The sequence below is a fragment of the Dermacentor albipictus genome, chromosome 5, assembly GCF_038994185.2.
Source record: "Dermacentor albipictus isolate Rhodes 1998 colony chromosome 5, USDA_Dalb.pri_finalv2, whole genome shotgun sequence".
Lineage (NCBI taxonomy): Eukaryota > Metazoa > Arthropoda > Arachnida > Ixodida > Ixodidae > Dermacentor > Dermacentor albipictus.
Window position 1 is genome coordinate 52,916,357 of NC_091825.1, and position 26,486 is coordinate 52,942,842.

A 26,486-nucleotide genomic window follows, 5' to 3' on the forward strand; every position below is an offset into this window, starting at 1 on the left:
TGACCTATCCTTAATCGGCAAAGATGTACTTCCTTGTACCGTGCTGTTTTTCCACTTATACAGTTCCCCAGTTTTGGTTTAATTATGTGAAGCTTATTCATTTCTTGTGTATCCCACTCGCCTTGCCAATGATTCTTCAATTTATGGCGTAGAAAAGGCTTTAGGTCTGTGGCAGGGATGAGGATATTTGAATCTGCGTCGCTAAGGGTTACTGACCTAGCGCTTTCGTCATCAGCTTCATTGCCTCTTCTACATTTGTGACCAGGTACCCAGCATATGACAATCACTTGATTTCACATATATAGGTGTCACAACAGACTGTACAGCTTACTAAAAACTGAGTTCTTATATTTTCTTGGACTAAGTCGGGCTCTGACTACACCTAATGAATCTGTAAACAAAATAGCCCTATGAAGTTTTGTAAGCCTTATGTTTTGAATACCCGATAGTATAGCGTGGGCTTCTGCTGTAAAGGTACTTGCGTGTGGCTCTAGTGCACCGGTTACATAAAATGAAGGTCTCAGAGCTGCGTAGGAAACTTCTTTAGAGGACTTGGAAGCGTCTGAATGAATGAATGAATGAAGTTTAATGGCGCAAGGGCCAAGTATGACCACAGAGCGCCTGTCTGTGGTAATGAGTTTGCAGTGTAATTATGATTTGTATGAAGTTGGTGTGATGTGGCTGTAAAGGGGCCTTAAAAATAGTCTCTCTAAAGTGCGTAAAATCTGTATAATAAAATTATGGCGATGATGTATGACTTGTACTATGAACATTGAGATGCACTTCAAAAGAATGATACGATATTCAAAATATATCAGGTTATCAAAAATGCTAGAGCAGAACTGCCACCTTAGAGCGCTTGAAACACAGGGGTCTGGAGGCACGTGCTATGCAAAACAATTATCGCAGCGGCATCCTCTTGAGCGAGCATGCTCTACAAATTTAATAGGCTTATAACATGTAAAACGACATCATATTAAAAGTTGAGGACTGCCTTGGTGTTAAAAAGCGGTTCCTTACCAAGAAGCATAGCCGGGTGTAGAGTGATGTAATAATGGTATGCAAGCGGAAAATGTTTCTTTCTCTCCGTTTCGGCTTCCCGACACTCCAGGACCACATAAAGGACGGTCAGCCTCTCACCGCATCTACCACAGGTTGGATAATGATGTCTGAGGTTTAATGGCGCAAGGGCCAGGCATGACCAAAGAGCGCCATGCTAGTGATAATGAATATGTAGTGGTCTGATGGGTTCTGTGAATTTAATGTGACGTGACTGTAAAGAGGCCTAAAACAGTTGGTGTAAATTGCATAAAATGAACGCTTAATAAAATTATGCCTCTGATTAATGACGTGTACTATGATCACTAAAATACATTAAGAAAGAATGATGTATTATATAAAATATGCGAGATGCTAAATTGCTTAGAGCACTACTGCCTCAACAGAGCCCTTGAAAGACAAGGGCCTAGAGGCGTGTGCTATTCAAAATAGTTATCACAGCGGCATCCTCTGAAGGGAGGAAGTGATACGGACTAATGGGGCTAATAACATGTAGCACAACTTCTTTCAGAAAACCCAGGACAGCGTCGGTATCAAAGAGTGGTTCTGGACCAAGTAACATAAGAGGATGAAAGGGGATGTGCTGCCGGTATGCTAAGAGAAAAAGTTTCTTTCAGATTCGGCTTCCCGACTCTCGATTAGGACGTGGAATACGGTCAGCCTCTCCCCGCATCTACCACAGGTTGGAGACTCGTTTCCCGTGAGCAAAAAGTTGTGTGTGCCAAAAGTGTGTCCTATTCTTAGACGGCAGAACAGTACATCTGTCTGGCGGGATTTTGCTACAGGAGGCCAGAAACCTAATTGTGGCTTTATTACATGCAGTTTATTTGTTTCCAGGCCCCACAAGCGTTTTCAGTAGTTTCGCAGTTTTCTTCTTAAGAAAGGCTTCAGGTCTGTGACAGAGACCGAAGCAGTAGGGTTAACTGCATGCATTCAAAATTGATGTGGCCATCTCTCGATGCCCTATGTCTTGGCACCCAGCATATAATCACATGTTGGTTAGATATATATGCTTTGCACAGGACAGAGTAGAGTTCATTAATTACCGGATTTTTGTGGTTACAGAATGACATCAAGGCATTCACAACACTGAGGGAGTCCGTATATATAACTGATTTCTGGAGTTTTTATTTCTTTATATACTTTACAACCGACAACAGTGCGTAGGACTCAGCCGTAAAGATACTAGTTTCCGGATCTAGTACGTCGGATTCCGAGACGGATGGACCGACGGCTGCATAGGACACACCGTCGTGTGACTTCGATGCATCTGTGTAGAACTCCGTGCAGGAATATTTGTACTGGAGTTCCCGGAAATGCATTTCGATTTCAAACTCTGGAGCATGCTTTGTGACTTGCACGAAAGATATATCGCATTGTATCAGCTGCCACTCCCAAGGAGGTAGCAGCTTGGCTGGATGCATTAGGCGAAGCTCGAGGAGTGGGACATGCATTTCATGACTAAGCTCCCTCACACGCAGTGAGCGAGGCTGTCTTACGGAGGGCCGATTACGAAACAGTGTATCATATGTCATATCGTTAACGGTGTTAAAACAGGGATGTTCAGGATTAGAGTGGACTTTCAGAAACAGAAAATATGTTTGGCTGATGTATGTTCTCTGCAGATGAAGTGAGCACTCATTTGATTCTGCATACAAACTTTGCATGGGACTTGTTCTGAAAGCGCCTGTGGCCAGTCGGATTCCTAGGTGGTGCACTTGGTCTAGCATCTTTAGTGCGCTCGGGGCGGCAGAGTGATAAATCACGGCACCATAGTCTAATCGTGATCGAATGAGGCTTTTATAGAGTTTCAATAAACACTTCCTGTCACTACCCCACGAAGTCTGGGATAGAAGTTTCATTATGTTCATTGTTTTTAGACATTTTTCTTTAACCTGTTTTATGTGGGGGACGAAAGTGAGTCTGCAGTTCAGTATAACACCTAGAAATTTGTGCTCTTTGTTTACAGGTATTTGTTGTCCACCCAGTTCTAAGCAAGGATCTGGGGTCATTCCTCTCTTTCTTCTAAAAAGAACACAAGAGCTTTTGTTAGAATTGATCTTAAATCCATTCTTGTCTGCCCACATCGACACTTTGTTCAGGCCATGCTGTACCTGTCTCTCGCACACTGCGAGGTTACAAGATTTGAAAGCTATTTGTATGTCATCCACGTAGACAGAATAAAAGATTGCCGGTGGTAATGAAGCGCGAAGCTTGTTCATCTTCACGATGAAGAGTGTGCAGCTGAGCGCGCCTCCTTGGGGTACACCCGTTTCTTGCGTAAAAGGACGCGAAAGTACGTTACCGACTTTTACGCGGAAGGTACGACTGGACAGATGGCTTTCTATTAGGTTTAGCATATTATCATGGATGCCCATTTCTAACAAGTCTCTTAGGATTCCGTAACGCCACGTTGTATCATACGCCTTTTCCATATCGAGAAATATCGATAGGAAGAACTGTTTATGTATAAATGCGTCCCGGATATTTCCTTCAACACGTACGAGATGATCGGTTGTGGACCGCCCTTCTCGGAAGCCGCACTGATACTGATCAAGCATTTTGCTCATTTCAAGGAAATGTATGAGTCGCCGATTAATCATTTTTTCAAATACCTTACAAAGACAACTTGTGAGGGCGATCGGGCGGTAACTTGCCACTGAGGAATGATCTTTGCCTTGTTCAAAATAGGAACCACAATGGCTTCTTTCCATGCAGTTGGGAGGTATCCTGCAGCCCAAATGGTGGTAAAAATTGTGAGTAGTGTAACATGGGTGTCATTGTGTAGGTTTTTGATCATTTCATACATGATTCTGTCAGATTCGGGTGCAGAGCTCTCGAATGAGCTCAAGGCAGCTTTCAACTCGGCAATACTGGAAGGGCAGTTCTACGATTCATTCTGTAGACATTTTCTTTTGAGTGGCTTACATTCTTCTATTTCTTTATATTTCAGAAAGGATTTCGAATAATGTTTTGAACTTCACACACTCTCAAAGTGCTCCCCAAGTGAGTCCCTGATGTTGAAGCGTATCACCCTGTGTGTTTACCAGAAGGTGTAAATATGTTTGTCGCCCTCTAATTCTATTTACGTGGTTCCAGACTTTCGCCTCATCTGTAAACGAGTTGATGCCGGATAAAAAAATTTGCCAACTCTCTCTTCTGGTCTGTCGGCGGGTTCTCCTGCCTTGAGACTTAACTTTCTTAAAGTTAACAAGATTCTCTGCAGTGGGCGAAGCGCGTAGCGACCCCCACGCTTTGTTTTGATTCCTACGTGCTATTCTACATTCATCGTTCCACCACGGGACATGCCGTTTGCATGCCGAGCCACTTCACGTATGCATTTAGATGCGGCATCTATAATGAATGCTGTAAAGTAATCCACAGCAGCATCAATTTCTAACGAGGACATGTCATCCCATGATAGGCTAGTTAAGGTTCGGAATTTTTCCCATCTAACGAGGACATGTCATCCCATGATAGGCTAGTTAAGGTTCGGAATTTCTCCGTCTGCTGTGTCAATCTTTCACCTAGGAGCCTGTGGTGGATATTCGTTTTGTTTAAGTGTTCTTAATAGTATGGAGAAGTGGTCGCTTCCTTAAGGATTGTTCGCAACTTCCCATTCGAGTTCAAGCAGTATGGAAGGGGAAACTATGCTCAGATCAATTGAAGAAAAGCTGTTATTTGCAACACAGTAATATGTGGGTGTCTTCTTATTGAGAAGGCACGCACTAGAGGAAAAAAGGAACTGTTCAACAAGACGACCTCGCGCATCTATACGAGAGTCGCCCCACAGGGAGCTGTACGCATTAAAATATCCAAGAATATGCGGTTCTGGCAATTGATCTATAAAGGATTGGAATTCATGTTTCGTTAATTTGTAATGTGGGGCTATGTAAAGGGAGCTAATAGTGATGAGTTTGTTGAGGAGAACAGCTAAAACCGCCACTGCTTCAAGGGGCGTTTGTAGCTGTAAAGGTTGACAGGCTATACTTTTATGAGTGACAATCGCAACACCACCCGATGATGCGACGGCATCATCGCGATCTTTGCTAAACGTAACATACGTTCGGAGAAAGCTTGTGTGTTTGGATTTTAAGTATGTTTTCTGTAAACACAGCACTTTTGGATTATGTTTGTGGATGAGTTCTTGTACATCATCAAGGTTTCTAAGGAGACCCTTGATGTTCCATTGAATAATTTATGTATCCATATTTATAGTGAATAAGTGCTGTGTGTACGGAAAGGGAGATGATGCCTTAGGTTACAGAGCTCTTTCGAGGCCCTGTAACGGGGTTCTGCCCTTTCTGGAGCGTTCGAGGGAGCCTCGCCGCTCCTTAGGCGTTTGGTGCGCCTTGGGGACAGGTGTAGTATCCATTGCCTCTTGTGAGGCGCCGGACACGTGCTCTTGCGAGCGAGAAGTTACAAGAGAGAGTCTTGCCTTGGAGGGCAAGACCCCTGCGCCCACCAGCCGGGAGGTCGATGGGGCTGCCTGAGGGATCTGGCTGCGCCGGCTGTTGCCAGCGCTGGATGGGGCCGGGGAGGTTGGGGTAGCCTAGGCTGCGCCCACCTCCGGGGTCGGTGGCCCCGTCTGCTGTGTTGCCGTAGCAGCGTTAGCTGCAGCCGCCGAGGGTGCGGATGGCGTCACTGCCGCCTCACTGGGTGTGAGTCGGACAGCCGCCGGAGGCCGTTGTGGCGCTGCCCCCTGACGCGCCACTTCGGCAAATGTGTTCTTCGGCACGTATGCCACCCGCCTACGCGCCTGCTTGAATGATGTATTTTCTTTCACTTTGATCGTGACAATTCAATTTCTTTTTCTTTTTTCCAAGATGGGCACGACCGCGAGTAGGCGGCGTGCTCTCCATCACAGTTTACACAACGCAAATTCGCGCAAGCTTCAGACGTGTGTTCATGGGCACTGCATTTTGCACATGTTTGGCGGCCTCGGCAGCTCTGCGAGCTGTGGCCAAAACGTTGGCATTTGAAACATCTCAGAGGATTTCGCACATACGGTCTTACACGGAGCTTGATGTACCCGGCCTCGATTGACTCGGGCAGGACACTTGAATTGAAGGTGAGTATTAGATGTTTGCTCGCAATTTCTTTACCATCTCGCCTCATCTTGATTCTTTTGACATTTGTAGCATTCTGTTCACTGAAGCCCTCCAAGAGTTCAGCCTCAGAGAGCTCCAGCAAATCATCGTCCTAGACAATGCCGTGGGTGGTATTCATCGTACGGTGCGGGATTACTACTATTTGGGTCTCCCCAAATGATACTAGTTTAGGCAGTTTCTCAAATTGTTTCTGATCGCGGAGCTCCAAGAGGCGGTCACGGCTAGCCATCCTCGACGCCTTATAGCCTGGGCCAAAAACTTCGGTAAGGGACTTCGATATCAGGAATGGGGAAATTGTTCGCACTGTTTTAGCTGGTTTTTCAGAATGGATGACGTAGAAACGAGGGAAAGATTCTTTTTGCCGATCAAAAAATTTGAGTACTTCATCGGTGCGCCCTCTTTTCTGAGGGCGATCAGGGAGTGCGGGGAAGGAGTTAGCCATAAAGATATGTGAGATTTGGGCAGTAACACCAGCCACCCACCGTGGAGTCCTACAAGGGGACGCTGCAGGACCTGTGAAACACGGCCTGCAAACGCCGGCTGTACATTACCACTAACACCAAATATGAAATAACCAAGGTTGGCTATCCACACAAGGTTAACCCTTGCTGCCTGGAAAAAATGGAAGTAATAGGAAACCAGAAGAAGACAGGAAAGGTGGAAAGTAAGGAAAAGACGAAGGTAATAGGGAGAGAGAGACAGGAAAAAGCAACTACCCATTTCCCCCGGGTGGGTCAGTCCGGGGGTGCCGTCTACGTGAAGCAGAGGCCAAAGAGGTGTGTTGCCTCCGCCGCCGGGGGGCTTTAAAGGTCTGAACACCCGGCATCGGCTCAACCTTCAGGATCCCCCTTTACCCGGACACGGCTAAGCCGCGCACTGCTACACGCGGGAGGGTCCAACCCTCGTGTGCTCGGGTACGTGGTGTCGCAACACACCAAACGCCTGCTGACGCAGACGCCCCTGCGGGGATTTCTCGTCTTGTATCAGCATTTTGTGTCCCATTTTTTGTTTATTAGTTAATAAATATTTAGTTGTGTATAATGCTGTATTCTGTGGAAAGAGAGAAATAAAGAGGATTATTATTATATTACTATGTATTAGTATTTTTATGCATGCTCATTGTCAGTCGTTTCCTTCTTTCTTTTGTTTTGCTTCAATTTGTGACCTTCCTGTGACCCCTTCCTGATTTGGCTTCCAAAAGGCGGCAGACAGTAATATGTAAATTAAATAAATGATACATTAAATGACAAAGAAACGGTGTTCTGTACTCCTCCAATTGCACATTATTACTCTCGGGTCAACTGTCCTTTACAAACCTCAATGCTACAGCAAGTCGTTCTCCGGGCTCCAGGGGTTTCTCGAATGTGGTGCTGCCATGTGAGGTCCTCTGCGACAAAGCTCAATAGCTTGTCCAAGAGCTGCGGCGCCTTGCGAAAGAACTTGTAGAAAAATCCGTGGTCATCCTGAAGTATCCGTTGCATCTGTAAAAAATGTTGCATTTATAACCTGGCAGCAAGATCATGCCCTGCCCACATACACGCGCAGGTATCAGGAGCTGTACACTTTTCACTGACACACACGTATAGCCACTAGGCATCATTAATTTGACCCCCTGCTTTGTTTATATACTTGAATACAAACAGTGGTTCGGCAAAACAGGACAGCCAGTCAACGGTATATTAAAAATCGTGCGGCCACTGCCAAGAAACTTCCGAAATTAGTCGCACAGAATTTTAACCTGCCCCAAAGTAACAATTTAGATTCATTACACTTCATATTCTACAGTCACATTTTTGATAGACAGAAAATATAGGAAATCGTATCTCGTCCATAAGCTTTATATAAGACAACCAACATTTGTAAAAAGGTGTTCTTGAATCTATGTGCTATACTAATGGCACAAATATAACCAGCAGTCCTTACCTTTTTGTAGGTATGTGCTAATACCGAAAAGTAGATTTAGAATCGAATATCGAGTCAAATGAAAAAAATTATCTGGATATCAAATAAAATATTGAATAGCAGAAAATGTATTACAAAACTTAATCCTTACAAATTTTGTGCAAGAGGGTGTAACAAGTATGGTCTACTGTTAATAATGGAGGGAGCTCCAAATTAGTATTACAGAAAAAAATGTATTACAAAACTTAATCCTTACAAATTTTGTGCAAGAGGGTGTAACAAGTATGGTCTACTGTTAATAATGGAGGGAGCTCCAAATTAGTATTACAGATTGTCGGTTAAATAGAATCAAGTGTTTCTTCCCCTCTGAAGCTGAACAGGCAATGACCGTATGTCGTACGGCATACACAGATTAGACAGACGGCTGTTGAAACGTCGTGAGGGGTCGTCACCACGTATCCAATATACGATCTGTATGCTTCCGGCGGCTAATCAGCCCGCTCTCCGCCTATGCTTTCGCGCTTTCCGAACTACACCCTGCTCTTGTCGTACGCCCTGTTCGCGTACGTCACGTTATCGTTTCGATCGGTGCTGTCAACCTGGACGAACCTTGCACCGATGACGCGATGCTGTTCTGCGAATTGGGTGCTCGCGCGCTGCGAGTACGATCCCCGCATTACTAGTTTAACCCTTTCACTTATGCGCGCACTTAAAAAACGCTGATAATTGCTGTCCTAATGAAGATAAGTCCCTATGTCCGAAGACTGGCTCCTAGTTCTGCCACTGTAGATCATCGAAAGGAAACAAGTTACTCACAACCGTAAAGTCCTTCTTTACACAGTTGAAGACTGGCCGGACCCACCAACGTCGCCACAGAGGCCGCAGACGCTTTCTGCGCTCCCGCCGCCTTTGCAAGAGCAGCAGCAGCAACACCTTCTTTCTCATGTGGCACATTGCGGGAAGAGAACGCCGATGCCGGCGAAGGAAGCGCCTAAGCAAAAGCTCGGCAGCAACGTCGTTCGTGGTCGCCCGCAGATGTCAGCTGCAGTCGCGAGCACGTAGACGCTATCGCGCGTGATGTTGATAATTGATGTGGCTATTTATTTTATTCATTTATTTATTTAGGATACTTTCAGGGCCCGAAGGCATTACAGAAAGGAGTGGGTGAACATAACAAAACATTTGTGCAATATACAAAGACAGATTCAACGTGGCGTTTCATGAATGCTGGTTTTGAAGGTGTCGGTATCCAGGATGGCTGCAACGGTGGCGGGAAGGTGGTTCCAATCTTTGCTTGTGCTAGTGATGAATGCATTACTACAAAGGTTAGTACGTGAAGACGGCACACCAACTTTGAAACTATGGTCAGAGCGAGATGATATGTATGACGGTTGGGTGATAAGCTGTTCTCTCAAAAAAGGGTTGTGGTGGTAGATTTTATGGAATAGCGAAAGGCGGAATTAATTAATTTAATAATGGGGTTTTACGTGCCAAAACCACTTTCTGATTATAAGGCACGCCGTAGTGGAGGATTCCCGAAATTTCAACCACCTGGGGTTCTTTAACGTGCACCTAAATCTAAGTACACGGGTGTTTTCGCATTTCGCCCCCATCGAAATGCGGCCACCGTGGCCGAAAGGCGGAAGCATCTACGACGGAAAGAAAGTTCTGGCAAGTTAAGTGTTGTCTTCATTGAGGTAACGATAGCATGTCGGGAGTAGTTTGATGAGATGAAACGCGCCGCACGATTTTGAATGGCTTCTATGCTGTTTATGAGTGTAATGTTACCCGGGTCCCAAATGGCGCATGCGTATTCTATTTTGGAGCGAACTAATGTTTTGTAGAGAGCTAGTTTCAGTGGCGATGGTGCGGATGAGAAGTTTCGGCGCAAATAGCCCAACATGCGATTGGCATTGCTACATATAATGTCGACATGCATGTGCCAGGAAAGGTTGGTGGTGATGTTTAGTCCAAGTTTTTTGTACGACGAGACAACTGAGAGAGGGCTATTATTCAGGAAATATGTATGCAGATTAGTAGTATTAGTACGCTGTGATACCCGCATTCATTTACATTTGCCTAAGTTAAGCTTCATAGACCACTTGTTACACCATAACAGAACATTATTAATGTGGTCTTGGAGTTTACGAGAATCATTGAGGTCAGTAATTTTATGATATATAACGCAGTCATCAGCAAAAAGTCTAATAGCTGAAAATTTCACACAGGAAGCAAGATCATTAATATAGATTAGAAAAAGTGGAGGACCGAGAACCGACTCTTGCGGCACGCCTGACGTTACCGCGAGGGGCGCAGACGACGAATTGTTAGCGATTACATGATGTGTTCTATCAGCAAGAAAGCTTTTAATCCAGTCCAGTACTAGCGGGTCAATGTTAAGAAGGCGAAGTTTATAGATTAGTAGGTTGTGGGATACGGTATCGAAGGCTTTAGCAAAATCGATAAAGATGCAATCGGTGTCAAATCCTAAGTCGGTGTTAGAAAAGAGGTCGTTAGTAAAGCAAGCTAGTTGCGTTTCGCAGGAGAAGGATTTCCTAAAGCCATGCTGACTGTTGTTAAAAAAAAGAGTTCGTCTCAAGAAAATCAACTATGTGGGAATATATTATGTGCTCCAGAATCTTACAGGGAATGCTGGTTAGTGATATGGGACAGTAGTTTTCGGGACAATGTGTGTTACCTGATTTGTGAACAGGAACCACCTTCCCCACCTTCCAGTCGCTTGGTAGTGATGGGCAGTGTAATGATTGTTGGAATATCCTAGAAATAATAATTGATGAATACAGTTCAGTACACTTTAGTATTTTTGAATTAATTTCATCTGAACCCGCCGACGAAGATATTTTCAAATTACCGTTTAGTTTTCTAATGCCCACCCAGTCTATAAGAATTGAATCCATTGGGGTATCATAAACTGTCGTTGAAGGTGGCAAACGCATAGGTGCAGCGTCATGAAAAAAGGAAGCAAATATATCATTAAAAATTGTGCAACACTCATCACTTTGAACAGGGGTGTTAGACTGGGACAATTTTATTGCGGCTAGTGTATTACCACGAACAACATTCCAGAATTTACGGGGGTTGACATGTAAGTATGATGGTAATTAAATGTTGAAAAAGGTTTGCTTAGCTTGGGAAATGGCGCTACAATATTCATCGTTGATGCGGTGATATTCGGACCAACGAATCGGGTCAGAGTTTTTTGCGGAACGAAATAACCATTTTTTCTTGTTCCGAAGACGGCGCAAGGCGGCCGTAAACCAAGGCGACTGGGGATTACAGTGTATTTTTCGTTGCGGAACATATTTTCGAATTAGGAATAACAGTTTGCACTTATAAAGGGACCAATTTTCTTCAAGTGTTCGTTGGTCGAAATAGGGCATCACTGCATCCATAAAATGCTCCATTTCTTGCGTAATTGCGGGAATATCAGCTTTGGAATAATCGCGAATTGCCTTAACCTTCTTTGTGTAAGAAAAGCGCGTTTTTAAATCAAACTGCAGCAATGAATGATCACTTGTCCCAGGAAGATAAGTTAAGGAGGAAACTAGATCGGGGGTAGTAGACAGCACTAGGTCAAGTGTGTTAAAAGATGTTGGAGTGACTCGGGCTGGTTTGTGGACCAGCTGTGTTAAGTTGAAGTCAAAGCACAAATTTAAGAATTCAATGGACTCGGCTGAAACACGTTTAAAATTACCACAGTCAGTCTCCCATATTATATCTGGAAAATTAAAGTCCGCCAAAATAAATAACGGAGAGTTGGGAAACCTAACAATCAATTTAAGGACATCATGGAAATCTGCAGAAAATGTAGAGGACGAATTTGGTGGTCTATAACATGCACAGAATATAAAGGGACGGTCTGAAATGCTCACGCGCGCACAGACTAATTCTAGGGGTGATGTAATGTCAACAGATGAATTTAGGTTATCTTTGATGGCAATCAAAACGCCCCTCCTGACCGGATATCGCGGTCACACCTGTAGATGTTATAAGCACTTTAGCAGTCGAATATTTCACCGTTCTCAAGTTTCAGTAAGCCAAGCCAAGTTTCAGTAAGGACAATAACGTCAGCGGACCAAAAATCGATAGTTGAAGATAAAGCTGTTCGCTTGTTGGAAACGCTACGCACATTAGTGAAAAGAACAGACACGCTATTTTGACGAGGTCAACTCGAAGATAGCTATACAGAATAAAGATGCGTAGATACGAACATCGTGCATTTCTCAACTTAAAAACAATGTACTAGCTCTAACATTGATAAATTAAATAAAAATGGCTAGCCATAATGAAATTAAAGATAAACTTTTCTGAAAGCCAAAGACGACCGTTTTCGCCATCGCTGGGCCGCTAGCCTGTCAGCCCTGTGCTGCGCGCAGCGAAGCGCGCACGTGTGCGCGTATCGTGTGGCTGGACGCCCTTCCCTTCATCACCCGTCTCGCTTACGTGCACGCTGTTGTGCCATTACCACAAGCCCGGATTCCGAATCTGCAAGATGCAGAATCCATCCTGCGAGCGCTCCAATTCTCACTTCACAAGTAAAGATGCTGAGCCGTCAGGCAGCGGTGCACTGCGGAGAAGCATCGGCGAGCAGAATGTTCAGACATGCACACAAGTGCCGGACAGCCCGGCGACGCACCTCCTTTTGCCTGGAGGTCACCGCGCGCGCGAACTTTGAACCGAGTGGCCCGCGCGGTCGCTGGTTGGACCTCTCGGACGACCGTCGAGTGCTGGCTTTGTATTGGGCCGTTGAGTGACAATGGTTCCTCGGGGATTATAAAAGGCCGGACGCGGCCGCCTCGAAACCGAATCCGCCGACCCACCGGGAGCACAGTGCCGCTCTCGACAGGGGTGAGATGTGTCAAGCGTTTTCGCCGGACGTCGCCGTGCGGGAACAGTCGCGTTTCCTGTGAGATCTCGGCCCCAGTGCCGACCCGTTCATGTCCTGTATAATAACCTGTATATAGTGTATAAAAGTCCCTTTTGTTATTCTCATCGACGCCTGGCTCGGAGTCTTCGCTACCAACGCTCTGTCACGAAACGGGTGACGAGCGCTACGGGACCACAAAGTCGTAATCGTGGTGCAGCGGTGCAAAGTCGTAACAGTGGATGGCAGCTACGGGATTGACCGGCATCAGCTACCTCGGCGCGGTGAGTGCCTGAAGTTTACCTCAAACACCCAGACTTTCTCTGACACAGGTTATAGTAGCTTAGGGAAGGATTAGGTGTTGCATTGTGATAACCTTGTGTGTTTCAAGCCTAGTAAGAGTGTTTTGAAAACCAGGGGATGCTGAGGGCGTAAACAGGGCAGTGTGTGAAATACTTGCATATGTCTTACTAGTAGTGTTATAGTAGCGTACGGCAGGTATATTCAAAAAGGGTAAACAGCAGGAGGACAGTGTGAACGATGGAGAAGTACAAAGCGAAGGAACTTCTCGAAATTTGTGAGGAGTTGGGCATTGAGTTGGGCTCAACCAAAAGAAAGAATGCGATCCTTCATGAGGACTGGGGACGTAACGGCTGAGGAAGCCACAGAGGCCTGGGAGGATATCAAGGAACGTCGCGAGGAGGAAAGGAAAGAAAAGGAACGTCGGGAGTTGGCAGGCAGAAAAGGAACGTCGGGAGTGGCAGGCAGAAAAGGAACGTCGCGAGGAGGAAAAGGAGAAAAGGAGAGAGAGGGAACGTCGCCAGCACGAGCTTAAAATGAGAGTTGGAGACCCGCAATAGCTCGCCGGCGCCTAGTCTCACTTCTAACGTTCCAAGAATACGCGATCAACTCCCACCCTTTGTCGTCGGAGAGGATATGGCCAAGTACCTCGTGAAATTTGAGCACGTGTGCGAACGGAATAGCATTGAGCGATCACTCTGGGCACAGAATCTGTTAGCCTTGCTTCCTGGGGAGGCGTCAGACGTAATAACTTGCTTATCGAAAGAGGCGTTTGAGAGCTACAGTGATGTGAAGGAAGCGCTACTGCGGAAGTACAAATTGTCGCCCGAAGCTTTCCGGCAGAGGTTCCGGTATGCAAAAAAGGGCAAGGAGTCGAATGTCGACTTCGCGTTTCGTCTAAAAGCCGACCTGGTGGAATGGCTGAAGGGTGAAGAGGTTTACGACGACCGCGACAAAATCGTCGAATGCATCGCGTTGGAGCAGTTCTACCGTTGCATTGATGAGGATGTCAGGCTCTGGCTGCAAGATAGGCTAAAGGAGGTTAAGCTAAACAAGGCAGCAGAGTTAGCGGAAGAGTATTACACCCGCTGCAGCTTGCACAGCAAGGCAGTGCGCGTAGAAAAAGCTGATAGAAGAGATGGGTTTTCCGGGAAGCCCGACGAACGGAAGCAAATCACGCGTCGCGAGTTTCGGGAAGACGAGTCCCTTCCCAAAGAAACTGTAAGGGAAGGACAGAATGCATCTCAGAATGATGAGGATGGTCCGAAACAGCGAAACGATACGACGCGTTCTTTTGAAAAACGGAAACCGTTAACCTGCCACAATTGCAGAAAGCAAGGGCACATCGCTGCGAGCTGCCCAGAGAAAATTGCTTTTGCAACAATACAGGAAACGCACAAAAACCTATGGCTATTGGAGCCATATGTGCAGGAAATTAAGGTAAACGGTAAGAAGTGCCGTGCACTTCGGGACTCTGCAGCAACTATGGACGTTGTCCACCCGTCTTTCGTATCCTCGAGTGATTTTACGGGAGAGTGCGCTAGGATACGGCAAGTGGCCGAGGAGGAGAGTGTATGTTTACCGATCGCAACGGTTATCATTGAAGGAGAGTTTGGGAAACTTAACACAGAAGCCGCTGTGTCTGCCGCCCTCCCGGAGCACTTTTCCTACCTCTTCTCAAATAACTAGGAGCAGCTGCTGAAGGATCAGGGCAAATCATTCTTTGCCGACGTGGCGACATGGCGCTCACGCGATCCAAAGCGCGCCCGCTGTCGAGGGAACTTGACTTTGCGTCGGTGAGCGAAAGGCGGTGCGGCACACGGACTGATCAAGGTAACTTGAGTGGCGAGCAGTTACGGGAGAGGCAGAGCTCGGAGGCTGGCCTAGGCGAGCGGGTCCTGGAAGTGAGTGGGAGTGACGCGTGCAGTGCTAGCCGCGATATAGACGCGACGCCGCAATTAGGCGACGCGGGCTCCACACTCGCTCCGGTTTCCGCCAGCTGGCAGGAGCAGGCGGCAGTTGAAAGAGAAACTCTGATTCGCGAGCAACAGGAAGACTGTTCACTAGCCGATCTGAGGAAGAGCGTCAAACGGGGAGTGAAAAAAGAGGGTTTCATTTGGCAAGGAATCTGGCTTATTGTACCGCCGCTACACGGATAAGCAGGGTCGCAAATATAAGCAGCTTCGGATTCCGCGAAAATATCGCCGGGAAAAATGAATGACCTCATTTGCTTCCTCAGTAGTATGTTTTCGGTCCAAGTGATTTCAAGGGGACCATTCTATTTGTCGTTATTATTGCTGATTAATAATTGTTTCTGATATTTTGGTGTGTTGTTAATTTGAAAATTGGTTGTTTGATCCTCGTGTACCAGATCGTACACTTCCCAGTTGAAAAAGACAACAGGAATTCCTGTCGCAACTACAGAAATTTCTGTTGTACAACAGGATTTTTCTGTAGTAACTACAGATTCCTGACGGAGCGACAGACTTTTCTGATGTACAACAGACATTTCTTGTTGTGACTACAGAAGTACACTCTGTCGTATGTCTGTTGTTACAACAGAAAGCTGAAGCTCTACAACAGATTTTTGTAGTACTACAGAAAATTTGTCAGCACAACAGGCACCCTGTTGTCTCAACAGAAATGTTCCTGAAGTAACTCAAGAAAATTCTGTAGTGCTACAGAGAGCTGTTGAAATACTACAGAAACCTATAGTGGCAACAGGCCCCCAATTGTCACAACAGAAGTGTTCCTGAAGTAATGCGACAAACTTCTGTTGTACTACAGAGAACTGTTGGTGTACGACAGAAACTTATCGTTGCAACAGGCCCGCAGTTGTCATAACAGAAGTGTTCCTGAAGTAATGCGACAAACTTCTGTTGTACTACACAGAACTGTTGTACGACAGAAACCTATCGCCGCAACATGTACCCAATGATGACAACAGAAGTGCACTGAAATTATGCGACAAGCTTCTGTAGTGTGTACTACATATATGTAGCACGGAATTTCGTTTTGACACATAACCTACTGTGAAGACATAACTCAGTTTAAAAAATCCCAGTTGAAAAAGACAACAGGAATTCCTGCCGCAACTACAGAAATTCTGTTGTGCGACAGAAGTTCCTGACGTTTCTTAATTGAGACATCTCTGACGTTACGACAGAGATTCTGATATCGCAACAGAAGCATTCTGTCGCGAAGGCCAAGAGTTATGAAGTCGCAACAGAAAGGTTCTGTCGCGACAACAAGAGTTCTGAAGTCGGAACAACAGCTTTATATCGTGACAGCGACTCCAACGTTACGACACCAATTCTGACGTCGCAACAGAAACATTCGGTAGCGAGGGCCAAGAGTTCTGGAGTCGCAACAGAAGCGCCTTCCGTCGCGGCCCTTTAAAATTGTATGTCAATTTCAGATCGGTGATGTACACTGTACTTTTCTCTTGCGTGGTATTCAATCGCGCTTCTCTGAAGCCGGCAATGCTGATAGCACCGACACCGGTATTAAAGTCGACGTGGCCAATACTTATAATTGTGCCGTGGCGACGCGGCACCAGCAACGCCCTGCCGGTCTCCTTAAAATCGGCCGCTGATCAAAATCGTACCATCTGCGGGAATGGCTGCGCATCCGTTTTGTTTTATTTGGTAAAATGTGGCACACAGGCCTGTGGACTTACATGTGCTGTTACACTGACACATTAGTTAATTTCCCAGGAATATTTCCCAAACTTATGCGAAGCGGAAAAGAAGTTTTGGGTTGTTCCACAAAGTTGCGTGAGAGGCTGTCTCGCTCGGGTCACATTAATCTGGTACAGCGCTGCCGTGAGAAGCCAGTATGCTGTCAGAAAGAACACTCATCCACGAATGTTTATGTGGCTATTTTGCATTGAACACACGAATTATATGCGCGCTCGAAAGTGTAAAGAAAGAGCGACAACTGTCGAAATTAGCAGAAACAACCCTAACAGTCACCACTGTCTATTTCTGAATTTCTCATTTAATATGGATATCGTACATCAAAATCGATGTTCTAGCACTCCACGATGTACCTGTCGATGGTAAGAACACTCTTGGTCTTCTAGAGATGCGGCACTTGACGCGGTGGAGTGATAGCGCATCTTGACCCTTAAAACGCAATGTAAACATCAGCGCATCAGCACATCGTACTGTTCACATGGCCAAAAATTTACTCTTGAAGGACATGTCAGCGGTGGTGCGGGAGTCTACTTCCGGCCACCGAGCGTGACGGACGTGCGATGACGGGCTCCGTCGGAGCGGCTACAGCGGCCATGCCTGGTCGCGGAAACAGGGCTATTGCATCGGACAACGAATACCAGGTCGTACTGCCTACTTTGCCTACAGGTCGTCTTGTCTTAAACACCGTTTTCCTGCACGGGGACATCAGTGCCCGCCCATACCGGGTGGAAGATTTTCGTGACGCGCTTGCTCCACTTTCGCTCCTGCCGGAAGTTATCGCCTTAGGCGCGTACCGCATGAGTCATGTGTGGGCGGTTACATTCAAGGATGCCGACGCCGCGAAGAAGATTGTCAACATCGGCGAGTTGAAAGTGAAAAATGCGAGATGTCTCGTGATCGACCCTGCAAACCGGGATGTTCGAATGAAGCTGCACTGGCTCCTTCACAGCGTACCAGACGAAGACGTGCGTCTCGCCTTCTCGCCATTTGGGAAGGTGACGGACATCTCAAGAGAGCTGTGGCGCGCTCACGGCGTGTCTGATAAGGGGTCAACTACGAGGATGGTGACCTTGAAGTTGAACGCTGGCGTGAAGCTCGACGACTTGCCGCACCAGGTGACCGTTGCTGGAGAGCTGGCGCTTGTTGTCGTATCGGGCCGGCCACCCCTGTGCCTTCGCTGCCGTGGCACAGGTCATATTCGGCGTGACTGTCAAATTCCACGGTGTGGTTCGTGCCGTCGCTTTGGACACGACGAGGGCCACTGCGCACGGACGTACGCCAGCGTCGCCGGGCCAATGAGCAGCGATGAGACGTCAGCACTTCTCATGGATGAGGCTGACGCGGAGGAGGCATCGAAAGAAGCTAGCGGATCAGCGGTGCAGGAGAGCACGTCGGCTGCTCCTAGGGCGCATCAGTTGGACGCGCAACCCAAGGCTCGCGCATCTCCTAGACAGACGCCTCTACCTCCGGCACAGGACGCCATGGCGGCGTCAAAGAATGCAGCGGAAACGCCTGAAGGCCAGAATACATGGAGCGAATATGCGACGAATAGTCGGCGTTCGACGCCCGGCGGCGTACGCGCGACGCGCGGCGGCGGAGAAATCGTCGTTCGCCGCCGATCTAGCTGGCGCAGATAAGTTCGTCGGGCGGCGACGATACCGGAAGCGGCAAACGAGCGGCGCCCCAAAGCGAGCCAATCAGGTCTCACTATCCGAAACGACTTCCGTCTACGCTTCCCCGCTTGTCCGTGCATTCCGATCCCGCTCTATCGTTCACGCCGGTCTCCCGCTTTTCGTATTCATGGAATCCAAAGCGGCGCGGCTGGAATTTAACGACAAGTTAATTTCGGCTGTTCAGAAGCGTGCCATCCTGTGGGACTGCAGTCGCTATGACTACAAAGATCAAAGAAAGAAGGCTCAGGCGTGGGAAGAAGTTGCCGCCGAAATAGGATGCGACCTGCAAGGTATGTTTACAAATATTAGTGCCTCTATGTTTCCGCATGCAGGGTGGGCTTTCTGCAACTATGTCACTCTCGCTAAGAAGGGAGTGTCACCCGTTCAAAGTACCCACTTTTCATCATAGCTCGCCGTGGTCAAAACACATTCAACTCCAACCGCCGCGCGCCCTGCATGTTACTGTGGTGGTGCCCGTACGCCAGTTGCGTGTTCTCTCGAGCGAACGAAGGTTGTTACCTCTCGTAATCAGTGAATGAACAGCGATCCCATGCAATCGCGCGACGATGCAACGATTATCTACAGGAAAGATTGCAACCGCTACAAGAGGCTGAGCTGTATGTGCGGCGATGTTGGGCGCGCGGATGTGGTTGGGCGCAGCAGTTTCGGCCCACTATTGGGCGCGTGACCCTTAGCTACGTTAATACTTTTTGTGCACACCTATATGGTTCGCCGCGGCAAGCCAAGGACAGAGGAGTGTGATAGCATTGAAATAATATTCAGGTGATAGTAGTCAGGTGATAGCATTCAAATTGATGCTGCTCCCTTGCTAGTTGCTGGCACGCGAAGGTAGCTGTGAGCTAATAATTTTGCTGTACTTCCAGAAAAAAATCTACAGGCTAGGTGGAAGAGCCTGCGGGATACATTCACCAAAAAGTACCGGGTGCACAAACACGGCGCCCCGAGTGGCTCAGGTGCAAGTGACGCGAAGGGAATCAATGATGCAAGCGTGAGCTGGCCTTATTTCACCTTGCTGAAGTTCTTAAAAGATCAGGCGGAAGTGGCCAGGTGAGTGCCTTCTAGTTGTTTGACTTGGTCGTTTAAGGTTTGCATGCAAGCAAATGAATTGTTTTGTTTAAGTGTAAAAGTTATTGCACAGGCGAAGCAACCTGGCTCATTTAAAGTTAGAATTCTACAATACATGAAAGCAACTGGTACTTCATCATGCACGTGCGAGCTAGTTGCTTGTGTCAAACCGGTAGTATGCAAGCTAATGCAAATGAAAACAGATTGCTCACATTTCCATATGTGCCATTACTAATTTTATATATACATATGTAAGCCTCCTACAGGTACTGGGCCATCACTGAACTGAAATATGGAAAAAAACGAATACACAAATATTAGACGGGGAAAATACAGGATTACAAAATTACAATGAAGGTGCTCCCAATGGATCCCTTTTCACCTCAAACAATCCACAATAATAACATGGGAAAAATTAAAATAAGGAAAGTCTGCACTCGCGCGCACGCTCACACACACACAGGGCCCTCTCTTCTATGCCACAAAACACCGATCTACAGTCGACACGCTTCTTATAAAGCTGGTTGTATTTTTTCAGTACCATATCCAACATTTCTCAGCCGGCTGCGACTGAAACCGCTGAGGAAGTGTTCGAGAGATTGTACAACACTGGAGGTAAAAGTTACGGCTGGAGTTATTAATCATTAGAGTCAGTGCTGAGGATGTTTACGCTGCTTTGGCTTTTTCTTTTGTCCAGGAGCGCAGGAAGAACAAGAGGACGAGATTTGCCGTGCCCCTACAAGCTTCGTAGAAGAAAGTAGTGTTGAGGCAAGGACGTCGAATAGTGACGACACAGCAGCATTACACTCCAGCTCCATAAAACTTGTATCAGAACCTCCGAGGAGGAGGCGAGCCCAGAAGGCAAACAGGGGTACGTGGGAACAAGAACTGGACAGAGTTGACGCCCAAATAGTCGCTAACAGCGACAAAGGAGCCTTGTACGGACAGCTGTTGGCAGAAAAGTTTCGCTCTTGCCCTAAAAGGCTAAAGTCACAAATGGAACTTGAACTCTTAGATTTTTTAAAGAAATACACGTTCGAAGAACCTCAATAAAAACCTCATGCATGCAGATGTTGTGCCTAAGTTTTTTGAGGTGGTGGGAGGCCAGTATGCGCCCACTGCCACGTCACAGCACCTTCATTCATGAAGTACTGCGCGAACATGTTTCTTGTTGCCGCAGCACTCGCACTATAGTTCCTTGACGGTGTTGCTTCCAAGTCAAGCAAGTCTCTCCTCTGGATTTCAGTCCTCCATTGAGCTGGAACAATGTTGCCATAGTCGTCCTCCACATCTGCATAGCCTGGCGGACAGTACGTTGCCTCACTTGCCGCACACAGAAAGTTGTGGAGCACACAGCACGCCAGGACAACATAAGTTGCATTGTCGGGCAGTAGGTTGATGCGGCCAAGTAGAACTCGCCATCGTGCAGCCAGAATGCCAAAAGCATTTTCGACGATGCGCCTGGAAAAAATACACTTCGCGCATTAATAAAAGATTGTTCAAATGCTGCCAAAGCCTTTAAGGCATATATTAAAAAAAAGAACTCCAGTGTTCCCAAAAATAAAGCTAGGAACAATCTGCTGACAAGCAACCATCTTTTAAATTCAGTTGGAATAACTTCTTTGCACAGCAAAAAGTTGCTGTAGACATCTGGTTTGACTCACCGCAGACCAGCATGGGTGTTTAAAATGCAAGTAAATGTCATGTCTGCGTTGCTCTGTTTTCTCCGACTAGTACCCTTTCCTCTTTTAACCCCACTGGGACGTGCAGTTCACCAAAGTGCGAATAATACAGAGTATAATAATACAGAGAAAGTAAGGAACACAGGCAAACTTCAGTATGCTTGTGTAATCCGTGCTTAGCGAAGCACAAGTTGTCTTCCTATGGTGAATGGAGGCTTGCCGGAAACCCCCTCCCCATACCTTGCTCTGCTCAGCCTGTAGTTGAAGACCCTCTGGGTCGGCGTCAGGTGTTTTCCTGGGTACGGGCGCAGGAAATCAGGTCGAAGCTGGAATGCCTCGTCCCCAACAAACACGTGAGGTGCAACGTTGTTGCTGTTTGGGAGACGTGCTGGTACTGGGAGGTTCAGGTCTTCATTTCCAAGCTGCCTTCCGAATGAACTTGCCTTGAACACACACCCGTCACTGTGCCGGCCTGCAGCCCCAACGTCGACCATGATGAAGCGGTAGCTGGCGTCAACAATCGCCATCAACACGATAGAGAATGTGCCCTGGAGTATGTAAAAAGTCATTCACGTTATTAGAAGCAGCACAGACCAGTTCGTTGCAAAAAAAAGTACTTTGAATACTATACCTTGTAGTTAAAATATTTGCTGCCAGAGTTTGGTGGCGCCTTAATTTGGATGTGCTTGCCATCGACTGCCCCGATGCAATTGGGGAAATTCCAGCGCCTGCTGAATTTCTCAGCGATGTTTTGCCATTGGGCAAGTCCTGGCTCCTAGGTTACACAAACAAGAAAGCAGTGCATTTTGAACAGGTTGCAATGCATGACATCGCTTAAACAGAAATAACTTCACTTCTGAGTATTTAACGCTCTTAATACCTGTTACGCCCGTGATTCGCTTCACAAAAAAGAGTATAAACAAAAATAAGGCCAGCCATACTCACAGGTAGGTACAGCGACTGTAAGTGCCGCCAGAGAACTTTGCAGGTGTGGTGAATGACGACACGACATGTTGATGGCGCAACTCTGAAATTCATTGCAATCTGCTTGATTGCACTCCCTGAGGAGAGGTACCTGCGCACATAGAAAAACGCTCAATCAATGAGGTGAAACAGTGGGGCTCTTCGATTTACAGACTCGGACTCACCGTCGACTCCCCGAGAAGCAGTGTAGCATTCGTTTTTAGCATATATTCCTCTGGCGTGGGAAATCCTAGGACTACCCGCAAACATTCCGCGGCGAGTCCGAGATTGTAAATCGAAGAGCCCTAGTATGTGAAAGCATTCGTCATATTGCAATCGACGCTGTACCTGAGGGTGATGGCCAGCCTTTCTTCAGAACACAAAGGTTCGCGACACAAGAACGACTTCACCAAGTCGCTTTTCACCAGTTCGTGCAGTTCGTTGAACTTGGGTGGTGTCATTCTATAGTATCTGAAAAACATGGTGGGGTCTGCATCCTTTTTCATGACTTGGAACTGGAACGGTTGGAGTAAAACAAGAACATTATTGAACTGTTTAAATGTATAGTCTTTTACAAAGCACTTTATGACTGGTGTATGTACCTTCTTTTTCTCTTCTTTTATTCTAAGGGAGCAATTCATGAAGTCTTGCTCAGCTGCCAAAAGCTATAAATACATACATCAACGACGCGGCCCTCACCATTTTAAAAAGGTTACGTCACCTGCCGTCAGCACCCAAAGACAAAAATTTCTCCCGACGGCTGGCGTAATCGCTAGCGCCGAATCGGAAATGAGACGGAGGAGATTGACGCACTATGTCCATTACTAACTCTTGAGTCTAGGCGGATGGAGATGACCCATTTGATATTGCTCAGACCACCAGCGCGGCAAGAAGTTTTTAGCCACAAACTGCTGAATGAAACGCCTCATACAAGGGTGATGCATCAGACCAGTACACTCTGTGCTGTTTACACTTACATGTCAGCGGCAATTTCGCAAATTGTAGGAAACAAAAACCGGTACATACCGCGGTGTGGTACTCTCCTTCTTTTTTTCTCTGTTGCCATACCTGGTGCACCCAGTGTTTACGCTGCCTTTTTTTTCTTTGAAGTTCTATTAACTTCATTAACAATAATTTCTTCTTCTGAAGGAGGAGGCTCCGAATAAGAGCCATGGTTAGGCAAGTTCACGTGTGCTACTTTAGGGTCTGCTTGCTTCGGCCGCGCGCGCGTTGAGCCACAGAACAGAGCCGCGGTGTTCGAGGAGCCGAAAGTTGTTTACCCGCCCAGTGTTGCCACAACGCATAGCATCGCCGCTTTCATTAAACTACATCGGCACATGAATGTCCCAAACACATAAAAAAGACTAGAAATCATTTCGAAACAAAATTTTACGCGTTTTTAGAGTGTTCCGTAATTCAAAAGCGATAATAATTGTCGTTAAAGTATTTTTTTGTCATGTGTTTCACGACAGCGCATTTGCCTCGTCTAGCCACACTGATAACAACGCAGCGACTCGCCGGCGGCGGCCGGCCTATCTTCGCTCCATGTAGCGCAGCCCGACGAACATACGGCGTCGCGCCGCGGCAGATTTTCTGCCGCCCGAACTTCGTCGTGAAAGTTCGCTCCATGTATTCTGGCCTTGACGCGTCTTCGGAGAACGCCACCCAACCGGTGGCGGAGCCCATGGACTTTTCCCCTGAAGGGTCCAGCAACATGGCCGGAAAGCGGTCGCACGATGAGGCCGTGAGCAAGGCGTCGCAACAGGATGAAATAGGCGGTGATGAGCCTCCTTTTAAAGCAGCAGGTATGAGGCGAGCGTCCTGGAAACTGCGGCCGAACATTCCGGCCGATTCACGGCAGGCGGGGAAACCGCCTCCGTAGTTTCGTGCTGTAGATCCCGAAATGGGGTTTGGGGGCGTGCGATGTTGTCGTGAGAGTAGACACCATAAGATAGGGTTTCTTTTCTCTCGATATGGCGATCCACCTTCCTGAAGCACTACGTGTAGCGACTCTGAATGTACGAGGTCTTGGAGGAAGAAGGCGACAGTGTCAACTTAGTCGCCTTCTCTTAGAAAATAATCTACACGTGGTGGCAATCCAAGAAACCAAAATTGATAGCCAGGAAGCGACTGATCGAATGGTGTCCACTTTCCGTCAGCATTATGATGTTTGTGTGTGTCATTCTGTCGGTGCCTCTGGTGGTTGTGCCCTTTTCCTCCCCAATAGTGTCGGTATAACTATGCAATCGCTCTTTTCGTGCCAAAGTGGACGCCTCCTGGTTGTCGATTTTTTCCAATATGGTCTGAATTTCCGTGTCATTTGTGCTTACGCTCCAAATGTCGAGGCGGAGAGAAAAGAGTTTTTTGAGCGTTTTCAGATGTATCTCGATTGTGAAAAAGTACTAGTTTTGTTGGGGGACTTCAATTCTGTTTGTCGTTCGGTAGACCGTGTAAAAGGTTTGCCAGTGCGAGATAAGAGTTCGGAGGTCTTGAATGTTGTAGTTCACGACCACAACTTAGAAGATATTGGAAGTGTTGTCACAAATGGTGCGCGTCCGCAATTCACACATTTTCAAGGCGATAGCCATGCACGATTGGACAGGCTGTATGTGTCGCTTGAACTTGTGCCACTATGCACATCGTACGAGGTTAAGCCAGTGTCTTTCAGTGACCATTGTCTAGTTATTGCAACCTTTGGTAAAAAAGAAAACAAGAAGTACTTCAAGTGGGAACTTTGGAAACTTAATGCGAAGTTGATGGAGGATCAGGTTTTCGTTAAGGATGTAGATGAGAAGCTAAAGAAGCTACTCGCAGTGCAATCTTCAAGTATTGGTGTAGAGTGGGAGGAGTTTAAGCAATTAGTAAAAATGAAAGCCATCGAAAGAAGTAGCACATTGCGTTATGAAGACAAACGAAACGAAACACTGCTTCGTGAGCAACTTGAATTTCTTACGGGCATAGAATGCTCCCAACCAGGTACTTACACCAACGAAATAAGAAACATAAAAATTCAGTTAGAGAGAATCGATGCAGAAAAGTACAGAGCGGCGGTTATACGTGCACGGGCCGAGAAGTTGTGGGCCGGTGAAACGCCCACAAAACGTGCGTTATCGGACGAAAAACAATACGCTTGCAATAAGGAAATACGGCAAATAAGAAACGGTAATGACGTTTCGGAGGACCGCAGTGTAATCAAACGCGTCGTCGCTGATCATTTCAAAGAATTGCTTGGTCAACCGCGCACCATTATAGGGGGCTTTAAAGCGGAATTTCTTTCGTTACTGCCAAAGCTGGAAGAAGAAGAAAGAGCGCGTTTGGAACAGCCAATTTCCATGAAAGAAATAGAGGATGCAATAGATGCACTACCTGTCGGCAAGGCACCTGGCCCTGATGGCCTAGGTGTAGCATTTTACAAAACATTCAAAACAATTATAGCCCAGATTCTACTCAAAGTTATCGCCGAATCGTATCAGCAAAAACATATACCACTGTCCTTCACAACTTCGCACATCGTTCTCATCCCAAAAACTGAGGCACCTGAAAAACGTCAGTTGGTGGGGTCTTATCGCCCGATAAGCCTTACCAGCGTCGACTACAAGATATTTATGAAGGTATTGGCCAAACGATTGCAGGGTGTGATAACGAGGCTAGTTGGCACGCATCAGACCTGTGGTATAAAGGGTAGAAGCATCACCACGAACATACACGTAGCTCGAAGTGTGCTAGAATGTTGCGATGTATTTGGCGATGGAGTGGCAATGATGCAACTAGATCTCGCTAAAGCCTTCCACCGTGTTTCCCACGATGTTCTCTTCGCCATATTAGAGCATTGCAACGTGGGAAGCGTAATAACAGATGGTGTCAGGATGGCGTATGCTAACTGCTCAACTCGGGTCATTGTGAACGGGGACCTGACAGACAGCGTGCAAGTGCTGTCTTCTGTCAGGCAGGGATGTCCGCTGTCACCCCTGCTATTCGCGGCTTACCTTGAGCCTTTGTGCAAGGCCATCCAAAACAATGAACGGATAACTGGCTTCAGGTTACAGTCCACACAGGTGAAAATATTAGCGTATGCCGATGACATCGCCATATTCTGTTCAAATAGAAATAGTATTTGTGAGGCCGTG

General features: G+C 46.8%; 2 long non-coding RNA genes across 3 annotated transcripts; one reads left to right on the forward strand and one right to left on the reverse strand.

The window, feature by feature from the left end:
• The first annotated feature begins 18,779 nt into the window (after positions 1–18,779).
• Positions 18,780–20,429, forward strand: LOC135899154 (uncharacterized). Of its 2 annotated transcripts, XR_010563543.1 has the most exons (4): positions 18,780–18,918; positions 19,513–19,696; positions 20,253–20,329; positions 20,412–20,429. It is a non-coding gene; the product is annotated as an uncharacterized lncRNA (long non-coding RNA). The 2 variants fall into 2 exon arrangements; XR_010563542.1 differs by lacking the exon at positions 20,412–20,429 and having other exon boundaries at positions 20,253–20,345.
• A 1,413-nt stretch (positions 20,430–21,842) lies between these two features.
• LOC135899191 (uncharacterized) lies at positions 21,843–22,411 on the reverse strand. The gene is made up of 3 exons (XR_011514808.1): positions 22,342–22,411; positions 22,028–22,171; positions 21,843–21,944 (listed from the first exon to the last, which is right to left on the reverse strand). It is a non-coding gene; the product is annotated as an uncharacterized lncRNA (long non-coding RNA).
• Positions 22,412–26,486: the final 4,075 nt, after the last annotated feature.